Source organism: Petaurus breviceps, unplaced genomic scaffold (assembly GCF_028583685.1).
Source record: "Petaurus breviceps papuanus isolate PSGF00001 unplaced genomic scaffold, PetGlider_PUasm1.0 90762, whole genome shotgun sequence".
NCBI lineage: Eukaryota > Metazoa > Chordata > Mammalia > Diprotodontia > Petauridae > Petaurus > Petaurus breviceps.
The window spans coordinates 4,032,278-4,047,366 of NW_027187339.1; the positions used below are offsets into that span (position 1 = coordinate 4,032,278).

The 15,089-nt window shown below is 40.1% G+C and overlaps 1 long non-coding RNA gene across 1 annotated transcript in view; it reads left to right on the forward strand.

Moving 5' to 3' along the window:
• Window positions 1-13,962, forward strand: part of LOC138146473 (uncharacterized) — a 103,152-nt gene extending 89,190 nt beyond the window's left edge. The window contains exon 3 of the long non-coding RNA XR_011164489.1: window positions 13,833-13,962. This is a non-coding gene — a long non-coding RNA (uncharacterized lncRNA). The remainder of the gene's footprint in view (window positions 1-13,832) is intronic.
• Window positions 13,963-15,089: the final 1,127 nt, after the last annotated feature.

Genomic DNA, 15,089 nt, shown 5'->3' on the forward strand with positions numbered 1-15,089 from the left:
AGGAAGGAAGGAAGGAAGGAAGGAAGGAAGGAAGGAAGGAAGGAAGGAAGGAAGGAAGGAAGGAAGGAAGGGAGGGACGGAGGGAGGGAGGGAGGAAGAAATGGAGGGAAGGAGAGGAGGGAGGGAGGGAAGGAGAGGGAACTGAACTGATCTTTCCTATTTTGGAATTTGAATGATTACTCTGTTTCTTCATGCTACAATGTTTTCTGCTTCACTATTAACTTCCTCTTATGGAGACCTGCATGGCTGGCAGATTTTAAAAAGGCGAGGGGGTGGGGGTGAAGTGCTTGCTCCCCCAGAAGGACTTTTCCTTGCTGTCAGCACTCTGGTTCTAAATCATTTCAGTCACTCACAATGCAAAACCCTCTAAGGAGCTGCCATCAGAGGCCAGGGCTCCCCTACAGTTATTAACTCAGAAAGACTGTACTTCAGAAAGCAATCTCCCCCACCTTGCCCCCCAACCTTGACGGAGGTCTTTCTTGGCAATCTCTTCATCTCTATAAATTGTCAGTAAGATAGTTTAAGAGCATTTTGTCATCAATTCTGGCTCTCTCTGCTGTAACTCAAAGGTGTGAGCTTGAGAATGTGGTTAGAGAGAAGAAACTCCCTCAGATTTCAGTCATTCTGCCTTCAAGTTCCTCATAATTCAAATATCATGGAGTCCTCTGCATTTATTGGCGGCTGGAGAGACTGAGAAGGGGCTTGAGGCTCCATTCCTCCAGGCTGCTGAAGGGCCAGAGGGGATTTGGGCAGGTTATATCCCTGCAGAGGACCCTGTTACTCCTGCCTCCCAACCTCCTGAGCCATTTTTGTCCAGGGATGAGACTCTTAGACACGATGGCTGCTTGCAGCAGCCTCCTTGTCAGTGCCCCTGCTGCTTGACTTGAAGCTGGGCTCCTTGACTGTCTCTTGGTGGAAGCTTATTGTGCCCACTTGCCTTTCAGCCCACTCCTGACTGCATTGCCCATCTCCCTCAGCCCCTACCCCAACACCTACTGTGACTGTCCTTTCTTAGAGCGTCTGTGGTCCAATAGAATGGAATTGGAACAAACAAAACTTAGAAAGGAATGAGAGAGCTTCCTTTGTGGTTTTTGTCCTTCCTTTTTTAAGAGGACCAATGACATCATGATATGATGTCTTGACACTCCTGTGTGAATTGGATTTAAGTGAGGCAGAGTTGCTCAAAGTCATCAGCCTCACTTTCTCTTCCAGAGTCATGGACATCCAGTACCAAGACAAACATTGAGAAAGCTAGCAATGATTCTGGACACACTGGATGCCTTTGGTGTCTTCAGTGTCTGGCCAAGCACTAAGGATCCACAGAGCCTTCATGGCAATCGGAATAAATTATTCTCATCTGTATATTTTATGGGGGAAAGTCTTCACACAGTAGGGTAGGAACCCCTCCCCCCCCACCCATGAGTTTCAGGCAGATACAGATTAAGTGACTTGTCCAGGGTCACACAACTAATAAGCGTAAACCTGTGAAGTCAAGTTTGAACTCAGGTCTTCTGACTGCTGATCCAGCACTCTGTGCACTGTGGTGCCACCTAGCTTGTCAAATAGGGAGTTACCAGAAGACCCCTCTCCCCAGGTGAGATCTTTGCCAGCCTTCTGTGTCCCCCATCCGCACACCCCATAACCTCCTGCCCCCACGCACTTTTTTGTTTGAGAGTTGATTTTATTCTACTCATCCAGGCACTATGATAGCTAACTCTCTGCTGTGAAAGAAACTAACTCCAGCTCTAAGGAAGGGTCTCAGTTCTCCTTTAGTGTTCAAATGAAAAGAACAAGAGAGGGAAAAGGTCAGATCCAATAGGTATGAAAAAGTAGGCATCCACAGGAGGTCACAGTTCCCCATCAGAGTGTCAGAACATCTCTGCTTGGTTTCCATGTCAACCGGACATAGGGTCACAGGACCACAGATTTAGAGCTAGGAGGGTAGAGAGTCTGTGTAGTGGTCACAGGGGTATATTGTATCTATATACACCAGGAAACTCCTGTGCCTCCTCTTTAAACCGACCCTAATTCTCCCTAAAGCAGGGGTGGGCAGCTTTTCAAATGTGGAGAGCTAAGGTTGCAATCACTTCCTTTCCAGCATACTGAGGAGTGGGAGGGATGTGGGTGTTGACCATGCAGCAATGGGAGGTGAGAGCAGCAGGAGGGGCACCAGCCCCTCTGAGGGCCAGTTTTAGCATGTATGTCATAGGTCACCAAGCCCTTTGGTCCATATAACAGACAATATGGACAAATATCACAAACAATATGGAGCTACAACTTAATGATAATTAAATTATTGTTAAAATGAGTTTCTTAAAATATGACAATAATGATTATTGTTACCACATTCAAAGGAATGCTGTGAGGTTCAAATAGGATTTTGCAAAGAGCCTTGGAAATCTTAAAGTACTGTATAAAAGCTATTGTTATTAATTTATTGATTAACTGATTAATGGGAGGCCTCTTGAGGGCATATGAAATTTGCCTTTTTTGATGGAAATCTGAAGAACCTTCTAAAACATGAATCTTCCAAAACTGAAGAACCTTCTATAAACACGAACCTTCTAAAAACCTTCTAAAACCTTGACCCTGCTTCGCTGGTGAGTTCATTCCTTAATCTTCCAGGGCCCCAGGAAGGAGCATGCTGGTTTTACAAGAGCTAGCAGGTTGTTCTAGAACCAGAAAAACTATGATGTGCCAGAGAATGATGGGCTCTCCAGGGAAATCTCCCCAGCCTTGAGGATGGTGCCATGATTAGTCCTTGTCTTTTAGGTGGGATGGACAATGTGGCAATGTCATCTCCCGGCCTCTTGGAGGGAATAATATATGATTTGGATATGACTCTGCTATTGACATGTGACAACAATTTTTAAAGAAAGAAGTAAGAGTTTACAGTATTATGTACTTTATAATCCCAGAAAGAGATAGCTGTAGGGAGCAGATGAATGCATATTACATCCAAGTTAGATCACTAACCCTGTCTCAGCCACTAAAGACAGGACTATGTACCCCATCGTGCTGTGAATACTCAGTGATGGGGGGGAATATTCAAATGATAATAATTGAGGACGTCACCATTAATAAAGTAAATTCGTTTAATTTCATTTCCTTTTTTTAAAAATACTAGGTCAATCTATGTTGCCTAGTTTGTAAGTACAAAGGCTATTCATGAGGAAGGAAGGAAGGAAGGAAGGAAGGAAGGAAGGAAGGAAGGAAGGAAGGAAGGAAGGAAGGAAGGAAGGAAGGAAGGAAGGAAAGGAAGAAAGAAAGAAAGAAAGAAAGAAAGAAAGAAAGAAAGAAAGAAAGAAAGAAAGAAAGAAAGAAAGAAAGAAAGAAAGAAAGAAAGAAGAGAGAGAGAAAGAGAGAGAGAGAAAGAAAGAAAGAGGAAGGAAGAAAGAGAAAGAAAGAAAGAGGAAGGAAGGAAGGAAGGAAGGAAGGAAGGAAGGAAGGAAGGAAGGAAGGAAGGAAGGAAGGAAGGAAGGGAAGGGGAAAAGGAAGGGGAAAGGGAAGGGGAAAGGGAAGGGAGAAAGGAGGGAAGGAGGGAGGGAAAAAAGAAAGAGAGATATATGTATGCCACAGGACCAAAATATGATAGAAATTAGGGGTCTGAGGAAAAGATTGAGAAGTGGCGTGTTCTTGATGGAAACTAACAAGAATCCCTGTAAATGGAGGAGATTAACTACCTATGGCTGCATTCCTAGCCAATAATCCACCTAGAAGATATCTTTCAAAGATGCTTGTGATAAGACAAGGGCATTTCCTAAGCTGAAGCAAAGGCCCTAAGAAGCCTTCAAAAATACCTTCAGGAAGACATCAATTTACAATTTAACTAATGCAAGATAAGCTGGGATCCTAGACCTTGTAACCAGGGCTGTCCATCACCTGGAAATGCTTTCTTGGCAGGAGCTTTTTGCAACTGATAAGGCATATTGAAAACAAGAAGGCTGGGGAATCCGAGCTGGTCAGTGCACCTCTAGAACTGTCCAAGGCAGAGTGTGCTCTGATCTAAAGAATGGCTGTGCACACAGGGAGCCCTGGAAGGGAGAAGAGTAGCCCCAGCTGCATTCCATTAGAAGTAGTTATGCACCTGACAGCACCCACTTCCTTTGTCTCATTCTATACTCCCCAAAGGCACGTTCTATTGGTGACTTGGTTTGGAATCACAGGTCTGGCACTACATTTACCCCACAGTTAACACAACTCCTTGACCTTTCGTTCTGTGGACCTCAGTTTCCATATCTGTAAAATCAAGGCACTGGCTTTAGAACTAGAATGGCCTTAGAGATCATCTATCCCACTTTCCTCATTTAGCAAATAAGGAAACTGAGGCCAGAGAGCTTAAAGGATTTCCCCAAGGAAATAAGGTAATAAGTAGAAGAGCTAGCATTTTAACTAATGTCCTCTGACTCTAAATTCAGTGTTCGTTCCACTAAATCATCTTGTCTCACTCCTGTTTGACACAGAAGGGATGGTTAAAGGAATCAAACAAAAACATCCTCCTTCCTTGGGATCAGAGCTAGCTAATTAAAATATGAACATTAGAGGTTAGGTATAGATATAGATACACATAACCTCTAAGGTTGTATGTATACGTATTTGAGGGAGATCTATGTATATATGCATTCATAAATGGAGTACATACATATATGTACTCATGTGTGTGTCTCCCCCACTGGACTATAAGCTCCTTGAAGGCTGGGACTGTCTTTTGTTTCTTTTTCTTGTAGCCCAGTGCTTTTGGACAGTGCACATAGTAGGTACTTAATAAAGTGCACATATTAGGTACTTAATAATTGTTTATTGATTGATTAACCCTGAGGAAATTGTTTAAACTCTCTCAACCTCAGTTTCCTCAATTATAAAATGGGATTAATAATATTACCCGCTTCACAATCACATGGAAAACATTTGCAAACCTTAAGGCATCATATAATTGCTTTTGTCTTGCTATTTTAGTCATTTGCAGTTGTGTCCAAATCTTTGTCAGTCCATTTAGGGTTTTCTTGATAAAGACACTGGAGTGGTTTGCCATTTACTTCTCTGGCTCATTTTATAGACAAGGAAACTGAGGCAAAGAGGGTGAAGTGACTTGCCCAGGGTCACACAGCTAGGAAGTGCCTGAGGCTGAATTTGAATTTAGCTTCTCCTGACTCCAGATCTGGCACTCTATTCATTGTTCTACCTATCCACTCTGATATAAATGACAGCTGCAGTTATTATTATTCTATATTCCAATCAATCTGCTCTCTCTTCAATATGAATACCTCCTTCATTGTTTCGGCTTGCTTGTGTCCTCTTCATTGTTCTTTGGTTATGATTTTAAGTCATGGCAAAGATATGTGGTTCATAATTTGAGATACTTTTAGGAAATCTTGCAAAGGAAAAAAATAACAGTAACAACAACAATAAAAATCTGTTCACTGATATTTTTAATGAAATCTTTCCTCCATTGACAAAAATGAATGAAATCAGAAACCATAAAACTAGCTGACATAAAGTAAGAACAAGTGGACCATTTGCAAGGCTAAAGGAAAATAATCGTGCTTAGAAATAAGCAATAGAATGTGAGATCTATGGGTGAAAATTAAGGATCCTTTGGAACAACAGCAAGTTAATCAGCTCTATGACTAGCTCTGAAGTGAGAGCTTTTAGGATATATTAGAAATATAAAATGATCTGTGTTATACAAGAGAACCCAACGTGCTTGGGTTAAATAACCAAAGAACGTACACAATTCTGTGCAAATGTTGTCCAAGAAGAACCCTTTCTGATTGCAGAAGGAAGATTGTCCTGGCTAAAGGTGGCTGGCTCAGAAATGTCATTTTTTCCTGCTTGGTGAAATAAGTGCATACTGCATATAAAACATGCCCAATAGTGCTATTGATGGATAAATCATGAAAGATGCTTGCTAGAAAGGCTAATATTGACATCCTGTAAGATATCACTTCATATGTGCAGTGCAGTTATTGATTACAGTGTGGTGATATGCTGAAAAGTAGCTGTACAAATCATAGGGTAGTTGATGGTGTGAGAAGGACTGAAAGGAGAAGGCATGCTGGGAAAGCAGAGAAGTGGGTACTCAGTGAAGCAGAGACCCTCTTTAATGTTTTGAATTTCCAACTCCAGGCAGGTAGTAAAACTAGAGGATGGGATGTGGAGACAAGAAGATCTGAATTTGAATTCTGTCTCGGACTCACATTTTCTGTGTGACCCTAGACAACTTCTTTGTGTCTCAGTTTCCTTATCTATAAAATGGGGATAATATTATCACCCACCTCCCAGAGTTATTGTGAGACTCAAATGAGATAAGATTTATAAAATACCTTGAAAACCTTAAATCTGTATACAAATACTGGTTATTATTGTATCTATTATTGAACATTTGTGTTCAGTTCTTCTTAGAAATGTAAAACCTTGTACTGAATGAGATTTCTTACCTTACACATGTTTCCTTGTTAATAGAACCATCTCAAAGAATGAATGGGAAGGTATTAAAAATATAAGTTCAGTTTTTCCTCAGTGCCACCAGGGAACCCAGAATACAACTGAAAAGTTCTTGAGGGTTGGGAAGATTTTTTTTTTGTTCTGCTGTATCAAAAGGATTTTTTAAAAATACTTTTGGAGCTATCCAGAGCTGATGTTTATTTTCTTTCTGCTAATATAGGTTGGTGACTTTCCATGGTGAGATATCAGTCCAAATAGCAATGTTGACGGGAAGCCAAATTGAGTGCCAAATATAGTGGATAGATACAGTTGGTCCCAAGGGACTTGAATGGGATTCCCCCCCACCCCAATTGCTTGTGACGTGGTTCCAAAATGCCAATGAACAAATTGGCCGAGTTTGAACTGTTTCTTGCAAAATCACTTTTAAGGATAACAACCATCCTTGAGGAGAGATTTTTTTATCTTCTTTCTCAGAAGATGTACCTGCCAGGATACACTGTGGAAGATTGTGTAGATCTTCATGTGACTTTAAAATTAATCAATTCACAATCTATGCACTGTGTACAGTCCAATGCCTATTTATAATCCAGGCAAATGTGGTTCTGCTAACATTGTCCAATGGTTAGTATTCTGGAAGTCCCTTGCAGATAGTGTCCTTGGATATTCTCAGATATAACTGCCTAAGTACCAGAGCTAATTCTGTATATTGTTGGTTCTTGATGAAAGTTCTAGGAGAGCCTTCCAGGTGGTTCAAGAGCTGACAATCTTATGGTGGACCAGCGAGTTATAGAGAAATGAACACTGTTGGTGGAGTCTTAAAATTTGTCTTTGTCTTTTGCTTCTGACACATACCTTATGGATCAATCTCTTAATTCCTTGGGTATCAGTTTCCTCATCTGTAAATGGAGATGATATTTCTTGCGCTACTCAATTAAGATCCAAGAGACATAGAAACTAGAGCTAGGTTATCCACTTCAATTGCCACATTTAAATGTACGTGTGTGTGTGTGTTTGTGTGTGTATATATATATATGTATACCCATATGTTTCTTATCATCTTCATTTCAAAATTTTACCTTTCCACTCTTTTACCCATAAGTCATTCCTTGTAAAAAAGAATTTTTATTTTTTAACAAATAATTCTTAAAAATAAAAAAAATAACCATCATGTCACCCCCATCTGACACTGTATGTAATATTCTATGAGAAACTCTGAGGATCTTCCCTCCCAGATTGATTATTTTTTTTACTAGGGAGAAGAGGCCCTTCTTTGCCTTGCTTCTTACCTAACCTTAATCACTGAATGAGTGTTGCCTCAGTCAAACTGAGACCTGGAAAAGACCTTAGCTTAAAAAGGCCAAGGTCTCCCACTACATCAGGGGCCATTTCTAGTCATTTTGACCTATATCTTACTACTGGGCCTGGATGGTTCCTGAGGAGAAAGTGAGGCTGGTGCCTGTGCACAGCTTTCCGTCACTTAAATCCAACCCACTTGCAAGTCATGGCATCACTTTCCTCTTTGAGAAGGAAGGACAAACAACAAAATATTCCATATCCATAGGCCCTCATCTCTTTAAAGAAGTGCAGGAAGAATATTTCTCCAACACTTCTCCAGGGCCTAACTTCTTGGTTATTATCCTTACAGAGTGTTTAGTTCAGAGTTTTTGGTTTGTTTGTTTTTCCATTTCCATTTGCTATAGTCATCATACAAATTATTTTCTTTATTCTGCATCAATTCATGTAATTTTTCTCCTGTTTTTCTGAATTCTTCACAGTCATTATTTCTTATGGTGTAATAATATTCCATTTCAAGAATGTTCTGTAATTTTTTACCTCCTCTCCCCATTTTTCAGGTGGAGAAATGAAGGCAATGATTTGCAAAAGGTCATACAGATTTTATTAAAAATTAGGATTTAAATCTAGGTCCTCAGATTCCAAATTTAGTGCCCATATCATAGAAATGTTCTGAGGAAACTGCTTTCTAGGTTAAACCATATAATTTACATTTTAGGGAGTAGTTATTTTTGTTTCTGGCATAAATCAATATAGACCAACAGACAGTTTCTTTAAACAGACCAACTGTAAACAACACTAGACTTGGGGGCAAGGAAACCCTCCCCTAGCTGTTTGACCTAAGGATCTTCATGTTCCTTCTCTGGGTGTCAATTTCCTCATCTGTAAAATGAAGGCGTCAAATGGCATGATCAGTAAGATCCCTTGCAGCTATAAGATTCTTGTTCATATTTCTCATTGAAATTCAAAGCAAGACAAACATTATTGTTCATTTGAGGGAAGTTTTTTATGATCATATTTGTTTTTGACAGACAATTTCTATTCATAGAGATAGGACCCAGTCCAGAAATATTTGGTATTTGCTCTCTCTTTGGGATTCATTAAACCCTTATGGACTGACTGGGTAGTCCATAGATCAAGGGCTCTTCTCTTGGGGTTCACACACTTAAAAATATCTATTTTAGTAACTGTGTTTAAGTATAATTTCCTTCCTCTGTGATCCCATTTATTTTATTTTATGCATTCATAAAAATTATTCTGAAAAGGGGTACATAGGCCTCACTAGACCACCAAAGAGGTCCATGATGAAAAAAAAAAAACAAAATAAAAGAAAGCTCAAGAATCCCTACCCTAGATATTAAGTCTACCCTTAATAGCAACAGCGGGAAATTAACCTAGCAGATTAAGGTTTACAAATCCCTATACCTACATTCTCTCAGTGTATCCTCACAGAATCCTTATAAGATTAAGTAGATATTATTATACCCATTTTACAGATCAGGAGACTAAGGCTCGAAAACCTTAAGTAATTTGCCTGTGTTCATGAAACTCTAGGAAGAATCTGTCAGACAGAGAATTTTAAGTCAGTCTTTCTGACTCCAACTAAAGAATTCTTTAATTATCCCACACTGTTTTGAGATGCCTTCTCTGAGGGATAGGGTCTATGTTGACAAAAACTCTGAATGAAGAGGAAGAAGATTTGGATTTTGTCCCAGTTTTGTCCCTAAGTTGTTGTCCTGAATCATTTATTTGACCTCTGAGACTGTTTCTTCTATGTGAAATGGGAATCATAGTCGTCATGAAATATTTTTTGTGAGAACCAAAGGGTAGAGTGGGTCATAGGTCTAGAAAGGGCAAGGACTTCAAAAGCTGCCTAGTCCTTGATTTGATAGGTGAGAAACAGGTGAAGACAAGAGACATTAAGCACAAGACCAGAGAGATAATAAGCGTTAGAGTGGGAATTTGGACCCAGTTTCTCTGACTCCACAGTCAATGCTCTTACCATTGTACCATGATGCCTCCCATGTTGAAGTATGTTAATTTTTGATGCCATGCTAATAAGTGGAAAGTGACCTTTTTCTGAGTCTCTATGTGTTCTCTAGGGTAGAAGATATGAAAGTGACGACCATTGAGGTTTTCATCCTTTTTCCATCCTAGAATTTAGAATATCCAATAGGAATAAGGCTGAACTAGTGGAGTGTAGACATGAACCAGAGATAAATCCCCCTCCTGAGCCAACATTGAGAATGGCTGTGCCTCAGATCTGCCTAGGCAGCAGGAAAGCAAATGTCGACATAAGCAATGTCCAAGAGCCCTCTCCAGTCATTCTCCATCCCCACCCCCACCGCATGCATACATTTCCCAGGGTACACCGGAGGATGGAAGCATGTTTGGGGGAAAGGGCGGGGGGAGGAATTTAATAGCAGGGCAGCCAGGTGATTTTGAAGCAGCTCAAGTATCTGCCACACAAACAAGTGACAGGGCTCGAAATGATAGCCATGAAAACACAAGTACGTTACAAATCATTCAGCTATGGAGGCCGGGGAATCGCAGCTCCGCCATGCTGATGTATCGACTGCTGGGCCTTCTTAATGTGGTTTCCCAGCAAACCTTTCATAAAATTTATGACTAGGGCTGACCTCTGTCACTGAGCTCTTCTCCATCACCCTCCCTTCCCTTCTCGAGCTAAGCAGACCCCCAGTTTATAAGGCCTCACCAAACAAGGTAATGTACAATATTACCCTATGAAAGGAGAAAGAAGGGTATGCATCCTGTCCCACAGATACAGGTAGTAGTCAAAGAGATAGAAAAATTGGCCAGGGAGCTATTAGACCCTACTGCTGCTATCCCTCATTTAGACTCAATCAATTAATCAATAAGCATTTTATTAAGCTTATTGCCACTATAGGCTAGTGACTGGGGATGGAAATAGAAGTCTCTGCCTTCAAAGAGCTTACAATCTACCCAGAAAAGACAGTCGGTACACCTTCTACAAGGAAGTCTTCATCTTTGTGGTGTTATAGACTCTTTTGGCATTATCTGGTAAAACTTATGAACCCCTTTGATAATAACCAAATATATAAAATAAAATACATAGGATGTCAAAGAAAACTGATCATCTTGAAACACAATTATCAAATATTTTAAATCTCTTAAGTTAAAAATAATTAACCTTAAGAGAGTTGCCTGAAGGCTCTGAGAGGTTAGATAACTGGCCCAGGGTCATATAATCAGTACATGTCAGAGGACATATACTTTTTCTTTTTTTTTCAAGCTTTTTTTTTGATGCTGAGGTTAATTCTATCTACTATCTCACTGTATCCCTCAGGTAGGTATTATTGTCCCTTTTTTCACAAGTGAGGAAATTAAAGCCCAGAGAATTTAAGTGATTTGCTCAAGGAATTCCTGTTTCTAAGGTCCACTGAGGCTACCACGGAGCTCCCCATTTCAAAGATCAAGCTCTTTCTTGACTGCCTAGACTGGGCTGTGTGCATTCACAGTTTCCAAACCAACCTCTCCAAAATTGCTCAAAGCCCTCCTCTCTACATATCTTGCTTTGCTAACCGTGTGCTTTCACTGTCCACTTTTTGCACCCAGAGGCCTATTACATCACCTTCTCTGTCAAATTCATTGTCTTCTCCTTGTGGCTTTTTGTGCTAAGGTAGCCTAGCCCAAATAAGTTTCCTGTCTAGCAGGTGACAGAGGGTCCCAGGAGGCTTGGTTCTCTTCTGCTGTAGTCTATCCTTTAGTGCAGGTTCCGCCCCTTTCCATTTGTCACCATCTTTTTTTCTAACTGGCAGAGTGAAGAGTCATGAGTTATCCATTTCACAGGGGGGCTTGCAGCTGTCTCTTCTGCTTGAGCTGTGGTATTGGGGTTCTGCATGGTGTATCCTACTGGGACTCCAGAAGACACGATTAATGAATATCACAGAATAATCTCTCAGACAACTGGGACGTTGGAACTTTTCAAAGCACAGTCTTCTATCTCATTTTAGTCCCAGTGAGGTGGGGAGGGCAGAAATACCAGATAGCAAAGAATCTTCACCTTTCTCTTAATAGGGGTAATAATAATAATAATAATAATAATAATAATAATAATAATAAATATCTAGCATTTACATAGTGCTCCAAGGCTTGCAAAGCTCTATACATACATTATCTTATTTGATCCACACAACACTTTCATGAGGTGGGGGCTATTTTATTATCCTCATTTTAAACAGAAAAAAACAAAACTGGAATGAAGAAAGATTGATTTGCCTAGGGTCACGCTGCTCATTGGGACTCAGGTCTTCTTGAACCAAAGTCCACTACTCTATCTGCTAAACCAGCTAGTTGCCCATCATTTCAGTGTTTATTCAACCCAGAAGCTACTTCCTCCATGAATCTTTCCTCTTTGCCCCAAATTATCTTTTTCTTGTCATATTTTCTTCAAATATGTCTCCTATATCTTTTGTTCATTTCACAAGTTAAACTGCAAAATATGCTCTTCTACTTATATTACTATAAAAAGATAAGCTGCAAGCTTCCTAGACGCAAGAACTGGGTTGTCTCTTCATCTTTATAGTCCCAGAACTGGACACGGGGCCTTGCACATGGTAGAGGATTCAATAAATCATGTTTCTCTAATTTAATAATTTAATCCAACATTGCTTAATTTATAGATAAGGAAACTGAGACCCAGAACTCTGATCAATGTGGTGACTGATCATGATGCTGGAGGATTCATCAGTACATATGCTACCAACCTTCTGCTGGAGAAGTGAAAGATTGAGGGTGCAGACTGAGACATATTTTTGGACATGTCCAATATGGAAATTGGGGGCAGCTAGGTGGCATAGCAAATGGGCCTGGAGTCAGGAAAACTCATCTTCCTGGGTTCAAATCTAGTCTCAGACACTTATTAGCTGTTTGACCCTGGTAAGTCACTTAACCCTGTTTGCCTCAGTTTACTCACCTATAAAAAGAGCCAGAGAAGGAAATAGCAAACCACTACAGTACCTCTACCAAGACAACCCCAAATGGGGTCACAAAGAATGAGATACAACAGAGAATGACTGAAAAACAACAATATGGGAATTAGTTTTGCTTGGTTATTATACACATATGTGAATATGTATATGGATATATATGTACATATTTTAACGAAGTCTTTTCTTTTCAGTGGTATGTGGGAAGAGAAACTGGATTAAGTTCATTGAAAAGTAAGAAAATCAAATACAACAGAAGTGGCAAACTGAGCCATCAGTGATTTGCTGTAGCGTTTATATTTACCATCTTGTAACTATAAACATTTCTTCATTACTCAGGGACTCATTAGCAATCAAAGACATTTTTTGAGAACATTTTTGAGAACCAACTGTTTTCAACCATTGAGTTGCTTGAGTACGTAAAAAAGAGCAGTGTTGTGGTGAGAGAAAGACAACATGGCAGAGGAATCTACTGGAGTAGATAATTAGTAATAATAATAATAATGTCCACCCCCTGCAAAACAAGGATAGTCTAGCGTCTTTGTTTTGCAGATAAAGAAATTGAGGCCTAGAGAGGGTGACCCCAAGGTCTCAAGGCTCATTACATTGCCATTTTTTCAAATTAGAAAAGCCTGCCTATATTATAAAGTTTTTGTGAAGTTAAAATGAGGTAGACAGAATCTGTCAAAATTCTTCGAATCTGTAAAAATACTTCAAAAACTGAAAGCGTTTTGTGAAAAAAAAAAAAGGTGATATTAAGATCTTAAAAGACGTATAAGGGGTATCTGCCTTCAGGAAGCTTATGGACTGGTTGAGAGATAAAATGAGCATACATGAAATAATTAAGATCATTAGAGAGCTGAGTACATGTATAGAAATGTACTCCAGGAGTTCAGAAATGGGAGTGATCAGAATATGGACAAGAGAGTGCCCTCCTGAAAAGCTCTCACAAAGAAGAAGCCATTTGAGTTATCTTGTGGAGAGAAAGGAGAAGAAAAAGTGTGAATTAACATCTGGGTAAATTAACCTAGTTTGGATCAAGGTAGGTGTTTGAATGTGCTAACGTGGAATTTAGAATTTCCTAGAGGTTTGCAGTTCCCTGTCTCATTATTTCCTTTCCTCCAGGATCATGGATAAACTAAAGCTGGCTCTTTGGGACCTTGCCCATCCCAGGGTGATCTGTGCAGGTCTGACAATGATGAGGCTTCCAGCATCCCAACAATCCTTCCATACTCCAGGTAATAGAGTGCAATATAGAGCAAGCAATTTACAGTATAATGAATTTGTTTTATTCTACTTCTGTCTGGACTATATGGCCCCTGCCTGACTCTCTGTTGTTTTATTTACTCCATGGCCATTCTCATTGTGGGAGCTATTCCCTTTAGCACGCTCACTTTGAGGTCATTCTAAGGACAGGATGTTGCGTTGGTCGAGATGAGTTGTGAACAAGTGTGCTCGGCAGTGATCCTTCCTTTTCCCGTGGTCTTTCTGAAATCTGGAACATAAAGAAAAATGCCACACGGCTCAAGATTTAGGCCCGGAATTCAGATTTTGAGGTCGGTGTCATTCAGATGAATGCCCCTGAGTAAGGCACAACAGAGTAGTTACCGAGAAAGATAAGGTGATTCAGTGGAGTGCCTGGGTAGGCTGTAACTCAAAGAGGGAGAGACATTTCTTGTAACCACTAAAAATGTGTAAGGGCACAGCCTATGTTCTGTATATTGCTTCTTCCCCACAATGGCATTTTGGGTCCTTTGTTTCCCGAAAAATCCATCTCCTTTGCCAACTGGTGCTGAGGGCATTGCAAATTAGTCAGTTTGCTATACTGGTACTGTTAACACTTGTGGCAGGACATTCATACAGGTGTAATAGTAATCGTGGTTGCTCTAAATATTTGTAGGGGGGACAGCAAATGGATTTCACTCTCCAACCAATACATGTGATTAATAGAAATGGGAACTGTGGCACTCCAAGAAAACAGCTCCCCATTCTTCTTAACCCGATAATATGAATGAGGCTGGGCCAAATGCCTTCATTTATATGTGAATACAATAAATATTAGCCTTTAATTATTTCTGGCATGTGCCCTTTAAATTCAGAGCCAGCAAGTCACAGTGGGCAAAGGGTAATACATCTTAACAGGTTACAACATCCCAGAGGATTGGTTGATTGACATCAAAATTGTTTTTTCCCTTTTCATCTGATTGACACTGTGGCAGGTGTGAAATGATGGCAGAACCTCATTGTCATATGTCAAAAGACCTTAAATCAAGGCTAAAATGGCCTCAGTGATATACTTTCAGATTTTTTTCTTGGCTTTTGGACTCTAGAGCACATTTGTCTTTACACTAAGGTGTCTTGGAAAGAGAGAGAGGCATCTAC